This window comes from Phyllostomus discolor, chromosome 1, assembly GCF_004126475.2.
Source record: "Phyllostomus discolor isolate MPI-MPIP mPhyDis1 chromosome 1, mPhyDis1.pri.v3, whole genome shotgun sequence".
Lineage (NCBI taxonomy): Eukaryota > Metazoa > Chordata > Mammalia > Chiroptera > Phyllostomidae > Phyllostomus > Phyllostomus discolor.
The window spans coordinates 114,871,482-114,884,479 of record NC_040903.2 but is presented as its reverse complement, the minus strand read 5'-3'; the positions used below and the strand labels follow the sequence as shown (position 1 = coordinate 114,884,479).

General features: G+C 52.3%; 1 protein-coding gene across 3 annotated transcripts in view; it reads right to left on the bottom strand.

The window, feature by feature from the left end:
• The window catches only part of STRA6 (signaling receptor and transporter of retinol STRA6), a 40,193-nt gene extending 33,617 nt beyond the window's left edge, over positions 1-6,576 (bottom strand). For 2 of the 3 annotated variants that reach the window (XM_036028020.1, XM_036028023.1), the window contains exon 1: positions 6,426-6,575. The gene's annotated coding sequence lies outside the window, so the exon portion shown is untranslated. Of the gene's footprint in view, positions 1-6,425 lie in introns of all 3 variants that reach the window. The other variant, XM_036028028.1, reaches the window with a different exon arrangement.
• Between the last annotated feature and the right edge of the window lie 6,422 nt (positions 6,577-12,998).

Genomic DNA, 12,998 nt, shown 5'->3' with positions numbered 1-12,998 from the left:
ATAAGTCAGGTGACTAGAACTAAGGTCTTCTAAACCCTCTTTGCCTTGCCTTCTTCTTAGGGGACCTTAAACTGAATTTTATTATTGCAGAAGAAGCCTACCACATGTGCTGGGCTCTTCACTGGGCTGGTTAACGCCACACTTAGACCGGTTATCTTTTACTTTATGAAAAGGATGCATTCCAGTTACGGTGACTTCAAATGAATCTTTTGAATGAAATCTATGCTGTCCATTATTGTGCTCTTTAGAACTGTACTTCTATAATTTTAGGGTACACAGTCTCTAATAGAATAAATTTAAATCTTTGAGCCAGACTCAGGACATGTTTAATAGGGGTAAGTGTAGATAGCATCTCTAAGTTCAGATCCTAGCTCTGCTTCTGAAGTCCTGTCAGCCTCAAATTCTTCGTCTGTAAAATGGGGATAATTGTATCTACCTTACAGAGTCACGTAGAGCACCTGGTACCCGAGAGCTGCTCAATGAAGAGTATTGTGAACGCTATGATGATGTATTCATTAATGATGAGAATGACAGTGATGGAGGTGATGATGGTAATGCTGGTGGTGATGGTGATGACGATGGTAATGACAATGGTGATGATAGTGATGATGGTGGTGGTAGCGGTGGTAATGATGGTGGTGGTGATGGTATGATGGTGATGGTAGAGATGGTTCTTACTGAGGAGGGTCCAGAATCTCCCCTCTCCCATTGGGTATGTCAGGATCAAGGAGGATCGGTTCCAACTCGACAACTCGTTGCTAGGAGAAGCACTGGGCATTCTGTCAAGTGAAGCTGTGCTCCATATTGTGAGTTTTGATTAGGAAAGTAAACTGGTTCCAGAGGCAGGTGCTAAGGGCATGCTCCCAGGACAGACACTGTCCCTCTCCCCTTGAGGTACATCTCTCCCTGTGAGTCTGGGAGTAAACAAGCAAGTGGAGACAGGCTCTCTCGGAAACAGGAAGTCCTGCTTACCCCACACCTAAGTGTTCCCCTCACCAGTACCTGACCTTGTCCCTGACCCTGCTCTATTTTTTCCCACAGAACTTAGTATCTCTAGTAGACATTATTATTTACTTATTTTCTATGTTTATTTTTATCTGTCTCCACTAGAAGATAAGCTTTAGGAGGACAAGAATCTCTGTTTGGTTCACTGCCATATTCCAAATGCCTAAAATAGTGCCTGACATACAGTATATGCTCAATAATTATTTGTTGAACGAACAAATGTTGAAAGGAAGGGATCGATGCTGTCTTTGTTCTCCAGGTCAGGCCCAGCTTCCCAGCTTGTTACCTGGTTTCTCCTCAAACAGAAACAGAGAGGGGTGGGTGTGGCCAGGGTGCAGGCCCTTAGACTGGCTCCAGCTGGAACTACGGGCAGGAGGAGGCATTCCACAGCCCAGGGGTCAGCCTCTGTCATGGCTGTGGGCTTCAGGGGGTCTGAACCTCCAGTTGCTGCATCCCTGCTGAGCCAGAGGCTGAAGGCAGAGAAGCCCGTGGTCCTGGAGTTTGAGGTGCTAAGTGTGGGGTTTGGTGAGGAAGGCAAATACGCCCTCAGCTGTCAGCTGAGAACCCTTGCAGGCCACCCTGGGGCTGGGGTTCAGCTGCAGATGAATGATGGGGACACCTTTCCTGCTTGTCCCCAATGTCATTGAGCAGCAACATCCTGACCAGAGCATCACCCTCACCAGGAGTAAGTTTGTCTTTACTTTGCCCAAAGGTACAAAGCAAGGGTTGGGGTTAGGGGGAGAAGGACCTTGTAACTCTAGCCCCAGCCCCTGTGAAGGACCCCAGGGAGCCTCAGGGGAACTGAGAGAGGCGGGGTCAGAGCTCTAGATGGGACCCTAAAGCTCTGATTGTGTGACCTGTGGCCCTCCTTCTATGTGGCCTGGGGATGCTCACTATGGCCACTCAGGGTCAGGTGAGGAAAATATGAAAGGAATGCTAAGAAATGGCTTTGTGAATTTAAAGAAGCATTAAATGGGTGGTGCACAGCAGGTCTGAGGGACAGTCCTGGCAGTGGATGGTGCACGGAGTAACATTAGAGCCAGCACCCTGAGTGCCCAGCCCTGAGCAACACTGGACTATACGTATGGGGGGTGGACAGAGAGGTGGAGACCAGGCCCTGCCTTCAGAAAGTTTCCAGATTCTGTAGAAAGGTGGGAATTTTAACCAGAAAATAGTTTAGTAATCTGGAAGAAGCAGAAGATCCATGCCTGGACTTCGAGTCCATCCAGGCAGGCTTCCTGGAGGAGGGGATATGAGGGAATGAGAAGACCAGGTCCTGTGGCCTGTAGGTGGCCGGAAATCAGAGGCAGATTGAACTCTTCCTTCTGGGTGGTGGTAGGACCCATAACCATCTCACAGGCTAGGGGCCCTCAACTCCCTAGCCCACCCTGGGCTTGGACTGGCCATCAGCAAAGGTAGGAGTCTTGGGTGGGGCCTGAGAGGGTGCCACCCACTGGGAAACCTTAGCTAAGCCTGGCTTTAATTCGGTGCCCAGTTCCCAGGTTTCCTGAGGCCTTCTCACCTGTGCGGGAGGCAAGGAGACCCCAGAGGCTCTTTGAGCTTCATGTTCCCTGCCCAGGTTTCTGCAAGAATCAGGGCAGCATTATGTGCAGTTGCTGGTGGAGGTGCTGAGGCTGGGAGAGGCCTCAGGCCCGACGGGTCAGGGAGGCCATCTTCTCCATCTGCGAGATCCCAGATCCCAGGCCATCCCTCTATGAACCTCTCCACAGGAGCAAGAGAAAACGCACCACTACTGCAGAGCCTGGCTCTGCTCTGGGCCGGCGAGGACCCCATGGCTGGGCCTGCCACTGCGGGGCCCTGGCCTAAAGTGCGGCCTTCTGCATGCACTGGCCCCTCAGCTCCAGAGGCAGTGCCCTCTGGGGGCCAGCCAGCCAGAACAGATGTCACCTAGCCCTGAGCCCCAGCTGCCCAGGTGGCAGGTGGCAGTTTACTGGGTGTCAGCTCAGATTCTGGCCTCCCTGACTCCCCAGTCAGAAGACCCAGTGTCTCTGGTATGCCTGACTGTCCCCTCCCTCACCAAGCAGAGCAGCAGAACTTCCCAAGGTGGCCTCATTCAGTTCTGGAGAACAAGCTTTCTGAGGATGGAGACAGAGAGTCCCAATTCAAAGGGGGAGACAGAAAATAGTGCAATGCCCGTACAGAACAGGGACACAGCTGGCTGGTGTTTCTTTTGTCAAGTGGGTGAGTGTCTCTTGAGACCCTTCAGTCCCCTATTCAAATCTCATACATTCTCCCCAGGTTTTGAGGGAGGCCCAGAGTGACCTGGAGACAGAAGCCTGTATATGCCCAACCTCAAGCCCATCCAGCTCCCACCATGACCATAAGGGACTCACTCTGAACCAGGGCCCTGGCAGCCTCGGGCCTAGGTGAGGGGGTCTTGTTCCTGTCCAAGCTGCGGGAAGGTTCCCTAATATGGCTGTGGTCTTCAACCAGGCATGTGTCTGATGGGCCTCACAACCAGTGTAGATGGGAACTAGCAGAGCAAGTGACAGCCCGTTTGAGGTGGAGAAACAGGGCCATCCCCAAGGATGCTTGATCCCATTTAAAGCCAATAGTATATGCTGGAGACCTCAGTGCACAACAGCACATGGAATCCAAAGCTAGGTAAGTCTCTGGGCTGAGGTGCTACCTGGCTTGAAGACATTAGATTACAGAAATTAAAGCTGCCTCAGACACAATGGGGGCGCTGTCCTGGAACGCATATGCTGAGGTCTAGTAGGAGAATGTGTGTCTGATTTTGGAGCCTAAAGGGCTTCTCAGAAGCGATGTTATTTGAGATGAATCTCCCATTCATTCATTCATTCATTTACTGGCTTAGCCATTCATTCATCCACCAAATATTTGTTAAGTGCAGACTCTCTCAGACCCCACTTTGGGATGGCAGTTCCAGGCTTTAAAGAAAGTGTTCTGAAGAAGAGACCAGAAGAAGCTGGCTGAGGAGAAAGGAAGGTTTGGCTGGCAGCAGGACAAAGAACTGAGGTTGAACCAAAAGTTTACAGTCTAGGGCGGCTGGGTCTCCTGTAGCACCTGTCTCCCAGCAGTGCACTGATCTGCGGCTGAAGTGAAGCCTGAGGCTGGGGAGCTGAGTCGGGTTGGGAGAGGGAGGTGGGTGGGTAGGAGACAGTGGAAGGAATCAGGGTACAGTATCAACAGAGTGAGGTGAATATTCAGTTCAGGAGGCAGTGGGGGACCACTGGAGCAGTTTGTGCAGAAGAAAGGCAGGATCTGAGCTGTGCTTTAGAAGGGATGGTCGGGTAGCTTGTGCCAGAAGAACAGCAAGGACAGCCAGGGACCCAGGGCTCAGCTTGCCTGGCTCTCATACTTCCTACACGGCATTTTGTTTCCTGAGGCTGCAAGCTCCTGGCCTCAGGGCCGGGCCCTGGCCCTGGCCCTCTGTCCAAGAGTTTGTCATGGGACTAGATACACAAAAGGCTCAGAGCTCAGGGAGAAGCAGACGTCTGCTCTCGAGGTGCCAGCCTGCCCTGGCCACCCCAGCCAGAGGCCACGTGGAGAGTGCTTTGCAGGCTGCCTTTGTGAATGCATGTGAGGGAGGGGTGGAACTGCTTGGGAAAGGGGCCGAGAGGTGGCTGAGCCATCCTAGGCAGCTCTAATTTCTGTTATTTAATGCCATCATCTCTCTGGCATTCTCAGTCTTTAAGTGTCAGATGTCTGCTTCCAGCGAGAAAAGAAAATGGCTTTAGGGGAGGGGAAAATCGCTTCCCTCCTGGGGGATGGTGGTGTCAGCAATCACAACCCTAACAACAGGGCCAGTAGCTGGTGGGGGCCTGACACGGGAGGGGCCCTTCAGAGAAGAGCTAAGCTGCTGCTTTCAGCTCAGTGGACTCATCCGGCTGTTCTGCCAAGGAGGCCAGCACCTTTCTGGGGTTTTAACTTGGAGATTCAAAGACACAGCTGAAAGAGCAGCAGAAAGACCAAGACAGGGTTCTCAGTGAGAGGGGGGCCACAGGTTGTCCTTCTGGCCTGTGGCCAACTCTCTGGGAAAGTGGATGTGGCCTCGAACCACAGGGACCTTTGAAACCACTCTCCCTCTCGTCTTTGTAGATGGGAACATGAAGCCCAGGAGGGAAGGACTTAACCCAGGCCTCTTCAGTTCCCAGCTAAAGAGAAGGAGAAGGGAACTGACAGGGGTGAGACTGGGTTGAGAAGCACAGGCAGTGAGCAGAAAGGATGGAGAGGAGAGGAGCCAAGTTCAACCATCTTTAATTCAAGGCCAGGAATAGACTTATAGGTTCCAGATGCAAACGCATAGGCTCAAGAACACCTCTTCCAGGAAGCTTTCTCTGCACTGATTTTCTTTTCCCCTCCCAAACTATGCTGTCCTGTCTGTCAGCTATTCCACTATCGAATCTGGTTGAGAATTTTATTTTAAGCTCACAAGCTGTGCTTCAACTTGTGTCAAGTTTTAAAACCAGAACTCCCAGTGGTCATGAGATGAGAGATAGGGTGAGGGTGGAGCACGGGGCAGAGGGCAGGGGGATTAGGAATGCAATGATCCGGAATGAGTCGGGAGCAGGAGACAGAATTCAGGGACTGTGAGTTTCAGGGACTGACTTTGAATCTGAATCATTTTGCTTCTTAGCCATGGCCCACAGCTCACATAGCTCTAAACAGCCATGCCAGTGCTGTTCACAGCCTTCCCTAAATCCTGGAGACTCCACTGGGGCAATCAATTCTCCTGAGCTAACTTATATGGACAATGAACACCTGCCCATCTCTAGTTCCCAAGTTTCCCTCTGTGTGCTCTCGCTCGTGTGTGTGTGTGTGTGTGCGTGTGCGTGCATGTATTGGGTAGAAGAAGGTGGTAAAGGCTATATCCCCCATGACTATTTCCGGCAGCACACTCCAGACGCCAGTGTAAGGTCACACTCTCAGCCCCAGACCCACAAATGAGGGTCCTGGGTCATGTAGCAGGAGCTGCAGAGGGAAGCTTACCGTGCACAGGAGGGAACCCGCTCCAGTTCCTCTGACAGCCACACTGGGTGCTTAGCGGCTTCCTTTTGGGCAGAGCTCTACCGGATCAGTCCTGTTCCATGATGCTGCTTCCTTTTACCGCTTAGCAGGGTTGAGACTTACCTGGCTACCTGCCACCCCCCCCCCCACATCCTCCCAGACCCTCCTTCCAGGGGTGAGAGGGAGTTTATCTGACCACAATGTGGGTGGCCAGCCCAGTGCTGGGCAAAGAGACTCCCTGAGTCTGAGGGAAGCAGCAAGGTCCTGGCAAAGCCTGCCTGCCTGGCCAGCTAGGGAGACTCCCACTCAACTCTTTTAAGACCAAATGAGGCTGCCTGGGAAATTAGGGTACAGGGGGAAGCCACAGCAGCCTTGGGCCTGGAACAGCAAGGCCTCAGGGGCCACATTCCTCCTGGCACCTCACTTACCTCTCTTAGATATCCTGAAGGTTTAAGGGCAACCTCCCACAAGCAGAGCTATTTCAGAGGGAATCTTGGGCTGGAAATTCCAGTGATGAAACTTCTGGAAACATGAACTTAAAAATTCCTTGCTTGTAGCTCTGGGAGCCAGCCTGGAGGCTCCTTCACCTTAGCCCCGAGCTCCCTCCCACACAGAAGAGGAGCAGAGAGGGAGGAAGAGGGGGGTGTGGTGGGCTCCTCCCCATTCCTCCGGCATTTACCTCTTCCAAACAATCGCACTTTTGTTTCACCGGACGAATCTGTTCCCAGGAGTCTTTTAAATGACGCTTTCAAGGGTCTTTTATATTCTTTCCATTTAGAATACTTTTTTTTTTAGCCCTGGAGGGTGAAAAAGGGAAGAAAAAGCTTATAAAGCAATCACCGAACGCTGAGCACTAGGCTGTAAGCCTGTGGGATTCTGATTGTCGCTTTGGCACCAACAGGCTGGGGGCTTTCATTACGGAGAAGTGGAAGGAAACGTAGCAGTCAGTGGCTTGCTTAGCGCCCCTCTACCCTGTCCCTAAACCTCTTTCTCTGAGTCTTTCTCCCTTTGTTCCCTCCCTCCCTCTCCTGCAACCTCTCCCGACCCTCCTCTGAGGACTCGGTCCCTAGTCTGGCTGGAGCTTCAGGTTTGCAACCGCCCAGCCCCAGGCATCCTTCCGCCTTGGGGCTGAGCCACTCCAGGTCTTCCCGCCCCTCCCTCTTTGCTCTGCTTTTAAATTCATTATGCCTTTTATTGTTTCCTATTGCAGACACGATTTCTATTGCCCTGGAGGCTGGACTGGTGCAATCAGAGAAAGGCACACCACGTGGATTTCGTTAACTTTACTGCCCGATTGGCCTGGGGTGGGGTGGGGAGCTGGGCACCTCTTAGCTTAGGCCCCTTCACCTCCTGCTCTTGTGTCGCCGCCCCTCTGCAGCTCCCTCCCTGTCTTGGTGGAGGGGAGTGCCCCTGGCCCATTTCACTGGTTGGGTAAAAGAGGTGGTGGAAGGCGGTGCTTGAATTGCTACCAACAAGTGGTGAGAGGTGGGAAAGGTGAGAACAGGTTAGACCTGGACTGCTAGCCCCCTCCCAGGCCCCCAGCCCCAGGCCCTCTGCTTTGAGACCTCAGTGTCAACCCTCCTCCTCCTTTCCTGTGTTCCATCAAATGCAAAGGATGTGAATAGGTCAGCTCCTCCTTGCCAATGAGGCAGTTTTATGGGCTTTAGAAAAAACACTCCAATTGTTCCCTCAATTACTGAGCGGATTGAATATATTAATCTCTGTCTTAACTGACTGAAAACGTTGGCTGCCGCCCCTCCCCCAGCCACCAGCGCCCCTCCACCAGCACGTGCCAGGGGGTGACTCCCAACCCCTCCCCCTCCCTCCAGCCCAGAGCAGGTCAGCCGGGTCCAGGCAGCGCGCTTTTGCTGTGCCTAACACAACACACACAACACACACACACGCGCGCGCACACACACTCATGGCGGGTGGACAGCTGCTTTACATTTCTCTATCAATTTTCATTGATTTTCTCCTTTGCTGCTATTTGGAAGAGCCTCTTCCTCAAGTGAACTCCATCATGGGGGGCAAGGGGGGCAGGAAAGGGACTGCAGGTGGCTCCCCCTTTTGCTTCTGTGACAACTGCCTCCAGCTTAAACACACTCTGCCCCAGGCAGCTGAGCCCTGTTAAAAGCTACCTGAGGCTTCCCTTTGAAGCTCTATTTTCTTTTATTTCAGGGGAACAAAGGCCCTGTCTCGGTGCTCCAGAGAAGCTGTCACCAGCGCAGGGAAGGGCGTAGCCCTGTCAGCATAGCAGAGAGCCGAGGATGGCAGGAGAGGCAAGGCTGGCCGGTGCTGGCCCCCAGGAGGGCAGGTGGGGGACGTGGCCGGCCCCTTCAGGAAGAGAAAGGCCACCATCCCTAAAGTACCGCAATTACCCTGCAGGCCTCCTGCTGTCCCCTCTTCCTCCTCAATGGCACTGAAAGGTTTTCTGCCCTCAGGGGCCTCTGAAGGAGACATCAGAGGTTCCTGGGTCTAGCGGATAAGACCTGAAAATGCATTAATTGTTTGGGGGAGGAGTCCCATATTTTTTATGCCTGTCCAAGACTGTCCTTTCACCCCTACTCTGCCTGATTCCCAAGTCATCTGCATGCGCCTTTGGAGTCCTTTCAGGGTCAGTGTAGGTGCCTAGAGTTCAGCAGGTAGGGAGGATACTTGAGCTTTGGGGTTCAGCCAAAGGGGAGCTTTGGGGTTCAACCAGCTTACATCAAGAGACAGCTGCACTGGGGTCTGGTGAGTCTGGGTATACCATTTTCTGGCACTTATTTGGTAGCTGTGTGACCTTGTGCGGGTTAGGTAACCTCCTTCAGCCTCCATTTCCCCATCTGTACCACAGAGCTATCTCTGTCCTCTATTGCCAGGAGGATGAAATGAGCCAGCTTAGGACAGCCCTGCCCTGCAGGAAGTGTTTGATAATGCTTGCCGTTCTAGTAAGGAGTTGGGGTGTCTACATTGGGCAAAGCAGGTGAGTCTGGGCCTCAGTCTCTGCATCTAGAAGACAGTGTTGTTCCTTCTTGCTCGGTGGGCCTCCCAGGGGAGGTCTATTGAGAACTTGTGAGCCCCACTGTCTCTGGGGCTTAGGGAAAGGTTGCAGGTGGAGAAGCCTGGCCCAGTCTGGATGCTGGTGTGGGAAAAGGCCCTGTTAGTAGATTTTTGTGACAGCGTCCCAGATGGTCCTGCCACCCCTCCCCAGCTGCCTTCCCCACCCCATTCACACTTCCTGGAGGCCCTGTGTGTGTGAATGTGTGAAGTCTGGGTGGTGAGGGAGATGGGAAGAAAGAGGGTGCCCTATCTGCAGTCCTTTCCACCAGCCCAGGCCTGGCATCAGTGAGCACCCAATGGGCTCCAGGAGAGGGGACTATGGTGGCCTTCTCATGTCCACAAATTACCTTACAGGTGAAAGAAGGAGGAAGAAGGGGCAGGAGGGTCCAGCTTTCACGGCCCTTTAGGTCATCTCTCTCTTTTTCTTCCTCACACCTCTAGAAGGTGGTTGTGCCCCAACAGACACTCCAGAACATAGCCACAACACACAGGGACACACATGTGGGTATACACATAACTACTATTACTGGAGAAACTCTGGTTCTTCTTGCTGATGCAGTGAAGAATTACAGATCAGTAAGCCCTTTTAGCATGCACACAAAATTTATAAATGCTAAGTTCTAATGGGAGAGCAAACACAAGGGTGGCAAGAGCAGGGGTAACAAAAGCAGGGTGGCCAGAAGCCAGGTGGCCAGAAGCCAGGTGGCCAGGGGCCCTCTGGCCAGAGGCTGAGTGACAATGTCCTCCCCCTCCCCCATCCCTCCCTTCCTCCCCCATACCCCCTCTTGTGGCAAAAAGAGCCAAGAGAAGAGAGTCCTTTGTTCTGAGGACTTACATAGTTCGAGGGGTGGGGGTGAAGAAGTTACATGTTGATTGACAGGTAAAAGTGGTGCCAGCTATCCCAGGGTGATGTAACTACATGGGTATGTGTGGGAGTCTGTTAGCCGGAATCCTTATCTTACTCTAGACTCCATTTGTTCATTTTTCATACATGACGGGAAGCAGGCAGTTAACCAAAGTTGTTTTAGGGGCTTTTCTTTGGGCACTATAGACCCTCCCCTTTTTCCGCTTTGCAGACCTTGGAATGAACACACAGTCTCAAGGTTTTCCTTTCCCCAGCCAGTGGAGACAACACACACAGACGTTCAAGGGCTTCCCCCTGCAGGATCTTGCTGCTTGGAATGCCTGGCAGCCTTGCCCAGCCAGGCTCAGGATGACTGGGTCAATGAGTTGGATATGTCTTCCTTTGCTTTTAACCTCCTGTATTAAGTTCTTTGTTAGATTACAATGGTGAAGACCCTGCCTTTATTTCCCCTCTGGCCACTCGTTCCTAGCTGCTACCTAAGGGCTAAAAGATGTTGCCTGGCAACCAGGACTCTAGCCGCTGGCCAGCAAAAGCAGCATAGAGTCAGAGCTCTTCCTATGATGCCTCCTGCAACACCACCACATCCTGGACATGCAGAGACACCCCACCACCCCATCACAAAAATATATTCACACTGACTCACTGATGGACATATAGGGGGTGCACACCCACCCACACACAGGTCCACACCTCTTCAGGACCCCCCTGGCCTATTGGCCTTCTGGCTTCATCCCTTACAAATCCCCCCAAATGCAGCCTCTACCAGAAGAGAAAAAGGCTCCAGTGACATGGCATGTGTGATGTATGAGGTGAAATTAAAACCCCCTGCTAAACCAATTCTTTAATCACTGATCTTTAATAAAACTCTGAGAGCAGATAGAGGCAGGCAGCAGGAAGGGAGCCTGACAGCACCCATCAGCCCAGCCTGGCCCTGATGAGGGACTGACCTGTCAGGAGTCGGCTGACACACCCACACCTGGGCCTGGACCGGTTTTGCAGAGTACCTGGGCTCAGGAGCAGCTGATAAGTGGGGGATACCCCTCCTTTATCTAGATCAGATAGCCTGCCAAGGGGTCCCACAGATGGTCGTCATCCATCCATCCATCCACGCCCTTCCTAAACCAGGTAGCTATATCCTCCAGGCCTTGGGGAGGAGCTGCCAGGCTGGGTGGGGAGAGGAAGTAGGAGAACTTGGAAGACAATAACTTTCCAAGCTGATTGTGAGGGCTGGGGAGATAAGATGAGCATGAGTGGTCATCAAGGACTCCATTGGCTGTAGAAAAACCAGTTCAAAAGACCTTGGTTTAGGACCTCATTTCACAGTTGTGTTAGAGCTGTGTGACTTGGAGCAAATCACTTGCCTCCCTGGACCTCAGGTTCCTCATCTGTGCAATGGGCAGGGCAGCGTCTCCTGACAGGGAAGTTGAGAGGCTCAGCTAGGCAAGAGGCTTGGAAGTTGCTCAGTTCATTCAAACCCATCAGGGTGACATCTGATCCCTGCCTCAAGGAACAGGTAGGGTTCCGGCAGAGGCTGAAGAAAGAGGTGCTCAGGTGGAAAGGACTGTGTGACGATGGCATGGAAGCAAGAATGGGAGGTGTTTGAGGGAACAGAAGGCAGGGAGAAAGGATGATGTGTGCAGAGCGTGTCTGTGGGGTGAAGAGCTGCAGGAGATGCCAAGGGAATGGAGGGTAGGTGCCGGCTCCCAGCTCTGAGCCCTCTGCCATCCCGCATTTGCCCAGACTGCTCTGAACCAGGCTGGTGAAGGTGCCCATTTTCTGAAGCAGGAAGTAAGCCCCTGGTAGAGGTAAACAGCTTCCCCTTGAGTCAATAGCAAAGCCAGGCTGGAATGGAGGTCTCTGCTATATAGGTTGTTTTTTTCTGATAAGATATCAATACAGAGGTGAGGATGACTTTCAGCAGTCTTTCCCAGGGAGACTCATATTTTAATGGGCTTTCTAGGCAATGTGACAGGATCATGGGGAAGCAGTTTGGGGACACAGTTTGGGGACTGCCTAGCAGCCTCATATCACACCAAGTCCAGCTAAGACAGATCACTCAGCATTAAGCTGACCCTAACAAATAGTGTTCATTGTCCTGACTGGTTTAGGGATGGGGTTGGAGCTGTCAGTGACTCAGTCAGTGCCCAGGCAAACACTCTGGCCCACTGGAGTAGGCTGATGACAATGAGAAAGAAAATGTTGCATAAGTAGCCCTAGAATTAAGCCCTTGACCAGCCTGAGGAGTAAGAGTGAGTTACAGCCAAGAAGGTGCAGGGAACAGATATGGGCTTCAGCTTGAATTCAGATCCCTGCTCTGCCTCATACCAGGTGCTCCTGGGCAAGTCACTTCACTGCTCTGACCCTCTGTTCTCTCAATAAAATGGGGATAACGATGCCTATTTTGCAGTGTCATTGTGAGGGATGAATAATATGCTAGCCTGACTGTAGTCCAGGAGTTCTTCCTGGAGAAGAGGGGATTCCAAAGACTCCCCGAATACAGCCACACTGGAAAGCACCCGGATTCAGCCAGGGAGGTGACACATGGGGAGTGGAACACGTCCGCACCCACACCATTCCTGCAGGGTGAGAGTATCAATTCTTCCGTACAAGAAGTGCTTGTTAAGCCCAGACTCTGCCAGTCCTGGCCTCTCAGAGCTCTCAGGAAGACAGACAGCACAGCGATACCCCTGTGGTCATTAGATATCAGAGGGGTGGACGTCTGGGCCTGCCCCATGCTCTGCCACCTTCTGGCTAGGGGACTTAACCTCCCTGTGCCTCCTTTCTTCATCTATATAATGGCCATGATGACTGCACCCCCATGACAGAATCGTAGAATTGAGTGTGTAGCCAATTTGAAAATCATACCAACACTCACAAAACGTTAGCTATGATTATTATGCCAGGTGGACAGCAGCTTGCCACATAGATAAGGTTTGGGAGGCTGCATTCTAGGCAGAGGTAACAGCTTAGGCAAAGGCCCAGAGGCTCATGAGAGAGTGATATCTGAGAGAGGTACAGGGTGGTGAGTGTGGGGACAGGCGAGGGGTCAGGCTGTTAAAGAATAGAGCCAAGGCGGGGGGGCAGTGAATGATAC